The sequence below is a fragment of the Suricata suricatta genome, chromosome 4 (assembly GCF_006229205.1).
Source record: "Suricata suricatta isolate VVHF042 chromosome 4, meerkat_22Aug2017_6uvM2_HiC, whole genome shotgun sequence".
Classification (NCBI taxonomy): Eukaryota; Metazoa; Chordata; class Mammalia; order Carnivora; family Herpestidae; genus Suricata; species Suricata suricatta.
The window spans coordinates 128,903,993-128,912,724 of record NC_043703.1 but is presented as its reverse complement, the minus strand read 5'-3'; the positions used below and the strand labels follow the sequence as shown (position 1 = coordinate 128,912,724).

Sequence of the window (8,732 nt, the reverse complement as noted above, 5' to 3'; positions counted from 1 at the left end):
ATCACTACCTAGACAGTACCCATATCCACAGAGTGCTACATTTCTTGGTCCACTATGACCAGGGGTGTTGACTGGAGGAAAGTCCCCAGAGACCCCACATTAGAGGAAGTGGCTGGGACTTGTTTGGCAATATGACACAATATCTTTTGGACATTTAGCCACTGAGCAACTCAAATCCTCATTTTGAGGATAGATTTGTAGACTGGTCCTTCATCCTTAGACTGGAATGAGGATTTTTCAGTTCCCTGTTTCCTTAGCATTCAGTCTTTTTTTTCTGGAGGCAGCAGCCCCATTTTCTTCCACAGGTCCAAGGTCAGGTGCGTTCTAGGGGAAGCAGCCCTCAGTATCCAGGTGTGAGGGGCAAGTGACTCCATCTGGACTTTGGCTCCTGTGTGGACTCAGGCCAGAGCCAAAGAGGTGTGGCTGTTGCTGACTCATGCCAGCGTCATGCTGCCAGCTGGCAGATGCTGGGTCACTGCTTGCTCTCCTGGTCCCCTCAGCTGCCCTTTGTCCCAACTTTCTGACTTTGGTTTCTGCCGTTTCGTTCTGTGATCCCAACTTCTCATTGCTGCCTTTTTCTGCTTGCCCATTTTGGCTTCATTGCCAGAGACCCGCAAGCCTGAACTTGACGTCTGGCTTCTGTACTGAGGCTGTGACAGTAATCACAGGAACCCCGGAGCCCAGCTCCGCGGGGTCTGTGATTGCCCAGCATCCCTTGCTTTGGCCCAGCAGGGTCCGTGCTCTGTGTCTGCAGTCTGCCCAGGCCCGCCACCATGGCAGCTGCCTCCTCCCCACAGTGAGCCCCACTGAACCCTCCCATACCTCCCTCACTCCTGTGCCCAACCTGGGAGTTGTGGCCAGAGCCAGCCTTGGCCTTTCTGGTGTATCTTCTTCTGCCTGAACCCAACTTTGCTCTCTCTCCAGAGCTCCAGCACTTCAACCAGATTAGATGCTGGAACCATCTAACCCCAAGAGATTGAGCTTCATTTCTCACCAGTGCTGCGGCTTTCCTCTCTGGTCACCCTGAGGACAGGTAGGCTGATTCTGATGAAGCTGGAGGGGAGGGGTGGTGGGCAGGGGGAACAGTGGATAGACACAGCTGAGAAGCGGGAAAGTGGAGGGAGGGTGAGTCACTGGGAGAGAGAGCAGGAACTCCTAAAGAAGGAAATGAGTCATCAATGTGGGTCTGAAGGCTCAGCTGGTGACTTCCGAGGTTCTGTGATTTGAGGGTCCTGGAAAGTCTTCCCTACTTAGCACTTCCTCTTTTATCAGCCTGGGTTAATACAGGATCTTTGGATCCCTTGTGAAATGAAAATAGAGAAATCACGAGCCCATTACAATCTGGACAGGGGCACCTGGATGGCCCAGTTGGTTAAGCATCTGACTTGATTTCAGCTCAAGTCATGATCTCACGGTTTGGGGGATTGAGCTTGGAGTTGGGCTTCTTTCCCCCTCTTTCTGCCCCTCCCCTGCTTGCACTCTTTCTCTCTCTCAAAATAAGTAAAGAAACATTAAAAAAATTAAATTTGGATATTTGAACTTATCATTAAGTCCTAGCAGAGAGCAAACATAAGAGAATGAGAAGAAAGAAAGAAAGAAAGAAAAAGAAAGAAAGAGAAAGAAAGAAAGAAAGAAAATCTGGATTTGAGACCCAGCTCCCCGCTTATGACTGAGCCACCTACACAAGGTATTTGAACTTTCTGGACACCCATATTCTCGTCCCTAACAGGGGTGTCCTAATCACCCATGATTTCTGTCTTATAGGATGCCTGTGGGGAGGGGGCAGGGAATCAAGTGCTATAGGAGCTTTGAGTAGTAAAGCAGTGGATGAAGGTTAGTCATTGCTGCTACTTTCCTCCTGGGAAGAGACACGAGCTCTGTGCTACCGAGCAGGTAGGGGTACACACTTACCCCTATTGTCCTGGTCTTTGGGCTTATAGCTGGGGGGGTAGGGGAGCAGAAATGTGGAGGAAGGTTTTTTCTGGGTAGGCTTGTTCAGACAGGGTTGAGAAAGAGCTGGCATTTGGATTCAGACTGGGAGCCTGTGACGAGACCCCAGAATCAAAGCCACAGGAGCCAGGTGTGGGGGCGTCTGGCTGATGCTCTCCAGACTCTCTGGTTTTCTCTCTGTTTCTAGGTTTAAGTTCATTCTGAAGCTTAAAGACTGTGAATGGACCCTGAAGTTCTAAAGGAGAATGCCCAGGGGCACCTGGGTGGCTCAGTCAGTTAAGCATCCAACTCGATTTCAGCTCAGGTCATGATCTCAAAGTTTGTGGGTTCAAGCCCCAAGTTGGGCTCTGTGCTGGTAGTATGGAGCCTACTTGGGATCTTCTCTCTCTCTCTCTCTCTCTCTCTCCCCCTCTATGTTTAAGTAAATAAACATAAGAAAAGGGGGTGCCCACAATGCTGTCATTAGAAGCATCTAGAAAGGCCCCCTCTGCTCCAATTTTATCTGCACCTCAGACAAACCTTTGCCTGCCTGCTGTCCGAGGGGAAGCCTCTATCCCTTTTGGGGCAAGATGGGGGCAGAGTGCCCATGCAAGATCTGGGAGGGCTCCAGGAGAGCCTGGTCCTGAAACAGGAAATAGGTGGTGGTTTCAAGGATTAGGAGGCCAGTGTGGCTAGAGGAATGAGAGCCAGGGCAGAAGGTGTGACAAGGTGGGAGGGGCCAGCAGAGGCCCCGGATGGAGGGCCTGAAGCCTGCTTGTGGGGTGAGGCTTCGATGCACTCCAGTAGCCCCAGGCTTTTCCTGGGGGTTGAGGTCTCTCCAGCTCTGTTCGGAGAACAGATGGAAGCAGGTAAAAGAAGCCTTGGTTGTGCCCAGTGACCTGAAGCTGGGAGGAGAGGCAGCCCCTCACTCACCTCCCCATTCCCAGAGAGCCCCTACTCAATGCCCCCACTTGTGTCGCCATGGAAATTAGGCGTTGGGCCTGAACACAGGTGCTTTAGGTTTCCGCCCCCATGTATTTGTGGTTATGGTTTAGACAGAGACGCCGTAACCTCGCAAAGCACTCGCATCCCTGGAATATCCAGCCTGGCAGTAAAGTAGGTAGCAGGTGAACAGGTGAAATGGGGTAGCCTCCAGAGAGACCTGCTCATCCTCCGGGACACTCCCATGACCAAAAAGGGCTGAGAAGATGTCCTATTTAACAAGATATCCGGTCGCTGGCTTTGGAAATCCTCTGGGCTGCCTGTGGGGCCCGAGCAGAGCCCCACTCTGAGTGCTGTGGTCGGTCTCAGTGCCGCGCCGGCAGCCAGCTGGCCCTGGGGGCCCCAGCAGTTGTCAAGCCAGGGGGGTCTTGGGTTCTGGAATGTCCACGGGCCTGGATGCTGGGGTGTTGACTGTGGTTGGAGTGGGGACTGTGGCCGCCAGGCTGTCCAGTCAGGAGGGGTCCATGCTTCCCAGGCTCTCTGTGACTTTCTTTCCTCCTTCTCCAGGAAGGCCTCCACGGACGACACAGTTTTCTAACAAACAGTCGATATATTAAAAGAAACTGAACCCTGGGGTGCCTGGTGGCTCAGTTGATTAAGCCTTTGACTTTGGCTCAGGTCATGATCTCACAGTTTGTGAGTTTGAGCCCCACATTGGGGCAGAGCCCACTTCAAGTCCTATGTCTCCTCTCTTTGCCTCTCCCCTGCTCACTTTCTCTCAAAAATAAACATCAAAAAAAAATTTGATCCTTGACCTCCAGGAATCTGTAATCTAACAGTTTTATTTTATTTTTTTTAACATTTGTTTATTTTTAAGAGAGAGAGACAGAGTGCAAACAGGGGAGGGGCAGAGAGAGAGGAAGACACAGAATCCACAGTAGACTCCAGGCTTTGAGCTGTCAGCACAGAGCCCGATGCGGGGCTTGAACCCACAGATTGTGAGATCATGACCTGAACCGAAGTTGGACACTTAACAAACTGAGCCACCAGGTGCCCCTCTAACAATAGTTTTAAGAAGAGAAAAATATTAGGTTTCTTCATTAAAATAAAATAGTTAGATTTTAAAAATTCAATACATTTTTAGTTATAAAAGTAACATGCAATGTAGAGAGATTGAAACCCTGTGTATAGCTGGTGGGAATGTAAAATGGTACAGCTGCCATGGAAGACAATATGGCGGTTCCTCAAAATAATCACACATACAATTGCCATATGATCCAGCAATTCCACTAAGAAGTACGCAGTTACAAGAATTGAAAGCAGGGACTCACTTGGACAGACAGGCGCATACCCATGATGATAGCAGCATCACTCACGTAGCCAAAAGGTGGAAACATCCAAGTGCCCGTGAAGGGATGAAAAGAGAAACAAAATGTGATGCAGCCACACAAGGGGAGACTACTCAGCAGTAGGAAGGAATGAAATGTTTTTTTAAAAATAATTTTGAGGCTGGGGAGGGGCTGGGAGGTGAAAAAAAAATAAAACTAATTTTTTAGTTTACTTATTTTAATGTTTATTTATTTTGGAGAGAGAGAGAGATAGACAGACAGAGCACAACCAGGGAGGGGCAGAGAGAGAGAAAGAGAGGAGGATACAGAATCCGAGGCAGGCTCCAGGCTCTGAGCTGTCAGCACAGACCCCAACGCAGGGCTCAAACTCATGAGCTGTGCGATCATGACCTGAGCCAAAGTTGGATGCTTAACCAACTGAGCCACCCAGGTGCCCCTAGTTTATTTATTTTGAGAGCATGAGCTTGAATGGGGCAGGGGGAGAGAGAGAGGGAAAGAAAGGATGAAACATTCAGGAGATGGATGTTGAGGATAATTGTACAACAATGTGAATGTCCTGGATGCTGCTGAACTGTACACAGGAAAATGGTTAAAGTGATACGTTTTACATTATGTGTATTTGACCACAATAAAAATAAACAAAGTAAAATGAAAATAAACATGCACACGGTAACCGTAACTTATTCAAAAAGTGTTTTCCTATTGGTCTCCCCCATCCCCTCCCCCCAGCCCCTAACCTTGGTCTCACTCCTCAGAGTTACCTGTTGTTAACAGATGCTGGTGGATCCTTCCAGACATTTTCCATAGACGTGCTTGTCCTTCATACATTTTATCTTTACATAAATAGAATCATGCTGTTCACTCTATCACAACCTGTTTCTTCACTTGCTAAGATCACAGCTGTGTTTTGGTTTCAGTATAGACACATCTACGTCATTCTGCAGAGGGTCGCATTTGAGAATACAGTAAAACCTTGGTTTGCGAGCATAATTTGTTCCGGAAACTTGCTTGTAATCCAAAGCACTTGTATATCAAAGCAAATCTCCTCATAAGAAATAATGGAAACTCAAATGATTCTTTCCACACCCCCCAAAATGTTCATATAAAAATGATTACAATACTGTAATACGATACTAAATAATAAAGAAAATACAAAACATAAAGACAAAAAAATTACCCTGCACTTACCTTTGAAAAATCTTTGTGGCTGGTGGGAGGGAGAAAGAGAGAGGAGAGTTCCTGTGTAGGATGACTTTCAGTATCACTAATGGAATTACTGCTATCTTTTGGCTCAAGGGAATCTTTTTCTTTTCTTGTTTTGTTAAACAAGGAACCTATCTAATGACGTAGGATGAAGCAAAGCATTCCTGAGCTTACTCTTGTATGGAAAAGCAAAGGACTGTCTATAGTGACAAAAAATACACTAGTGCTAGTGTGGGCACCTTCCAATGTTCTGGAAAATCACTGATATCTGCCTAACACTGTGGCCTGAGACAGAGCATCAGAGCATGGGAGACAGAGAGGGAGAGAGAGAGAGAGAGAGAGAGAGAGAGAGAGGGAGAAGAAACATTGGCTCAGTTGTGATCAAGTGATATTTGGCATCACGTACTACTTGTATTGCAAGACATTGCTCATTTATCAAGTTAAAATTTATTAGAAAAGTTTGCTCGTCTTGTGGAACACTCGCAGAACAAGTTAATCTAAGGTTTTACTGTACTCAATAATTTAACCACTTTTCTTGCTGATTTTGGTAGCTTCCAGGTTTTTGCCCTATAAACTATGCTGCGCTATATCTTTATATTCCACATTAATTACCTTTTACATAGCCATGGGAATACATCTGTTGGGTATATTCCCAGAAAGGGGACTCCTGGGTCAAAGGACATGTGTGATAAGTGTTGCTAGATATTGCAAAATTGCCACGCAAAAAGGGTGCGCCAGTTTACATTGCCGTGGATGGGTTCATTGGTCCTTCCTTCACACCCCTTACTTCCTTCCCTCCTAATTGACTGATATCCTTCCTGCCTGCTTTTCTTCTTTCCTGTCTTCCTTCCTCCCTTCCTTTGCTTCTTCTCCTTCTTCCTTCCTGCTTTCCTTCCTTCTCTCTTCCTTACACCCAAGAAACAGACAAGCAAAAACTTTGCTTTCTCCATAGTAACATAACAGGAATAGAAATGAAATGTACATCGCAATTTATCATAGCTTGGTGGTTCAGCAGGCTTGCTGGCATCTATCTACTGGGTGTATTCATCATTTTACTGTGTCATATTACCACACTCCATTAGCATTTGGCATGTTTATACAGCTTAAATTATCTTGCAACGTTTGGGTCTTATGCATTTGTCTTGTCTCCACTAAGTTAAAAATACATCTTTCATTCTAATGATGACTTGTGCTCAGGGTATAATTTTATATCTGGTTATAATCACACTTTCTTCATACGATCATTTCCCTGTAGTTTTTAATTTCATCTTTTGAATAAGTAAGAAATTTACATGGCTCACAATTTAAAAATATGAGCCCATGTACTGTGAAAAGTCTTTTTCCTCTTATTCTCAGTCTCCAATTCCTCCCACCTTCTCTATCCTCTAAACTCCTATTTTTAGTTTCTCATATATCATTCCAGAGATTCTTTATAAAATACAAGCAAATACAAATCTAGATTCTTATCTCTCTCTCTCTCTTTTTTTTTTCCAGAATATGGTGCAACCTCTTTTCTCCACTAGCTATTGGTATACCTTGGAGATCTTTCCTTATTAGGAGATAAGAAGAAGAGCTTCTTTATTCTTTTCCATTGTTCCATTTATATAAAGCATTCCATTATGCAGAGAACTTATGTATTTAACCAGCCCTCTATCGGTGAGTGTATACTGTTTATTTCACTATTACGGGCAGCGTTGCAGTGAACATCCTTGTACATGTGGTCACTTTGGATGTGTACACGTCACTCTGAAGTGTAACAGTGGAGCTGCTGGGTCTAAGGGTGTCTCTTAATTTTGACAGAGGTTGCCAAATGGCTGTCCAGAAGGGGCTGTACCACTTCACCCTCTCACAAAGAAGGTGTGGAAGTTTCTCTTTTTCTACAGCCTGGCCAACAGGGGGGATTATCAACTTGTTGGATTTTTGCCAGTCTGATAGGTGACAATTGGTATCTGCAGTTTTTATTTTAAAGAACTTCTTTGTTACCATATGCATATATAGTAATTTTATAACAAATGATAATTTTGAGAGAGAGACTGTGTGTGCACATGAGGGGGAGGGACAGAGAGTGAGGGAGAGAAGAATCTTAAGGAGGCTCCATGCTCAGCAGAGTTTGATGTGGGGCTCGATCTCACGACCCTGGGATTGCAACCAGAGCTGAAAGCAAGAGTCATATGCTTAACCTACTGAGCCACAAATGACAAGCATTTCTAATGTGGTTTTAAAAATCATGGGCCTAAGCAGAATGAGGTGGATTTCTATGTATTTATGTAGAAACATGTCCAAATTAACAAATGATTTAAGTTACTGAGTAATAATATACATGTCATAATTCTATGCATATAATATGCACACATGTGTCTATGTAGTTGGACATAGAAAAAGGTCTTGAAGGTTAGATGGAACTTCACAGCACTTACCCCTGGCCAGTGAGAATAGGGAGGGAACTTATAATTTTCACAGTGTATTCTTCTGCAGTATGTGCCTACTTTTTAAGAAATTTAATTTACTTAAATTAAAACAACAAAAACAGTTCAGCCATTTCTCCCGTCCCTACCCCCTACCTCTGGCAACCACCAATTTGTTCTCTGTATCTGGGCTTAGTTTCTTTTTTAATACATATATTATTTAGATTCCACATATAAGTGAAATCATATGGCATTTGTCTTTCTCTGTCTGACTTCTCTCATTAGCAAACTGCCCTCCGGGTCCTCCAGTTACAAATCCTGTTTATTCCACTGGTTCCCAAATTTATTCAACTATATCAACTTTACTTCATGGAGCCTAGTAACACCCTGTTGGTCTCTGGCGATGTGGGACACAGGGGGCCCCAGAGCTTGTGCTAGTCCACCTGGACGTGGCCCCTGCCCCAGGAACTTGTGCAGGTCATCAAGCAAAGTGTTCCCAATCAGTGACTCAGTGACACAGTGTCATATGCAAACTTCTCCCTGGCCTTTGGGTTTTGTCAGGGTGTGGAAAAGGCCTCCGAGAATGTGAGCCTCCCCTGATGATCCCAGCCGAGGGTGATGGTGTGGACCACCCTCACCACAGCCGCTCACGAGGACATTCTGTATCCAGCATCTTTGCTTATGAAACCCAGCGATCGCTGTGGGCTCCAGGCTTTTGTAGACAGCAGCTTGATTTGAACTCCACATCCCATGCCCTCTAGAAATCCAGAGCACTCCCCAAACTTCTCACCATTTCCCTGGGGACTAGGATTTCCTGTTATCTCTGACTTCAGCTCCCGCCCTCACGGGTTCTGTCCCCGTTCCACACATCCAGATGGTAAATGTCAGCCCTTTATTTTTTTAT

General features: G+C 45.5%; 1 long non-coding RNA gene across 1 annotated transcript; it reads left to right on the top strand.

The window, feature by feature from the left end:
- Window positions 1–932: 932 nt before the first annotated feature.
- LOC115289257 lies at window positions 933–7,062 on the top strand. The gene is made up of 3 exons (XR_003907514.1): window positions 933–1,033; window positions 1,552–1,687; window positions 6,918–7,062. It is a non-coding gene; the product is annotated as an uncharacterized LOC115289257 (long non-coding RNA).
- Window positions 7,063–8,732: the final 1,670 nt, after the last annotated feature.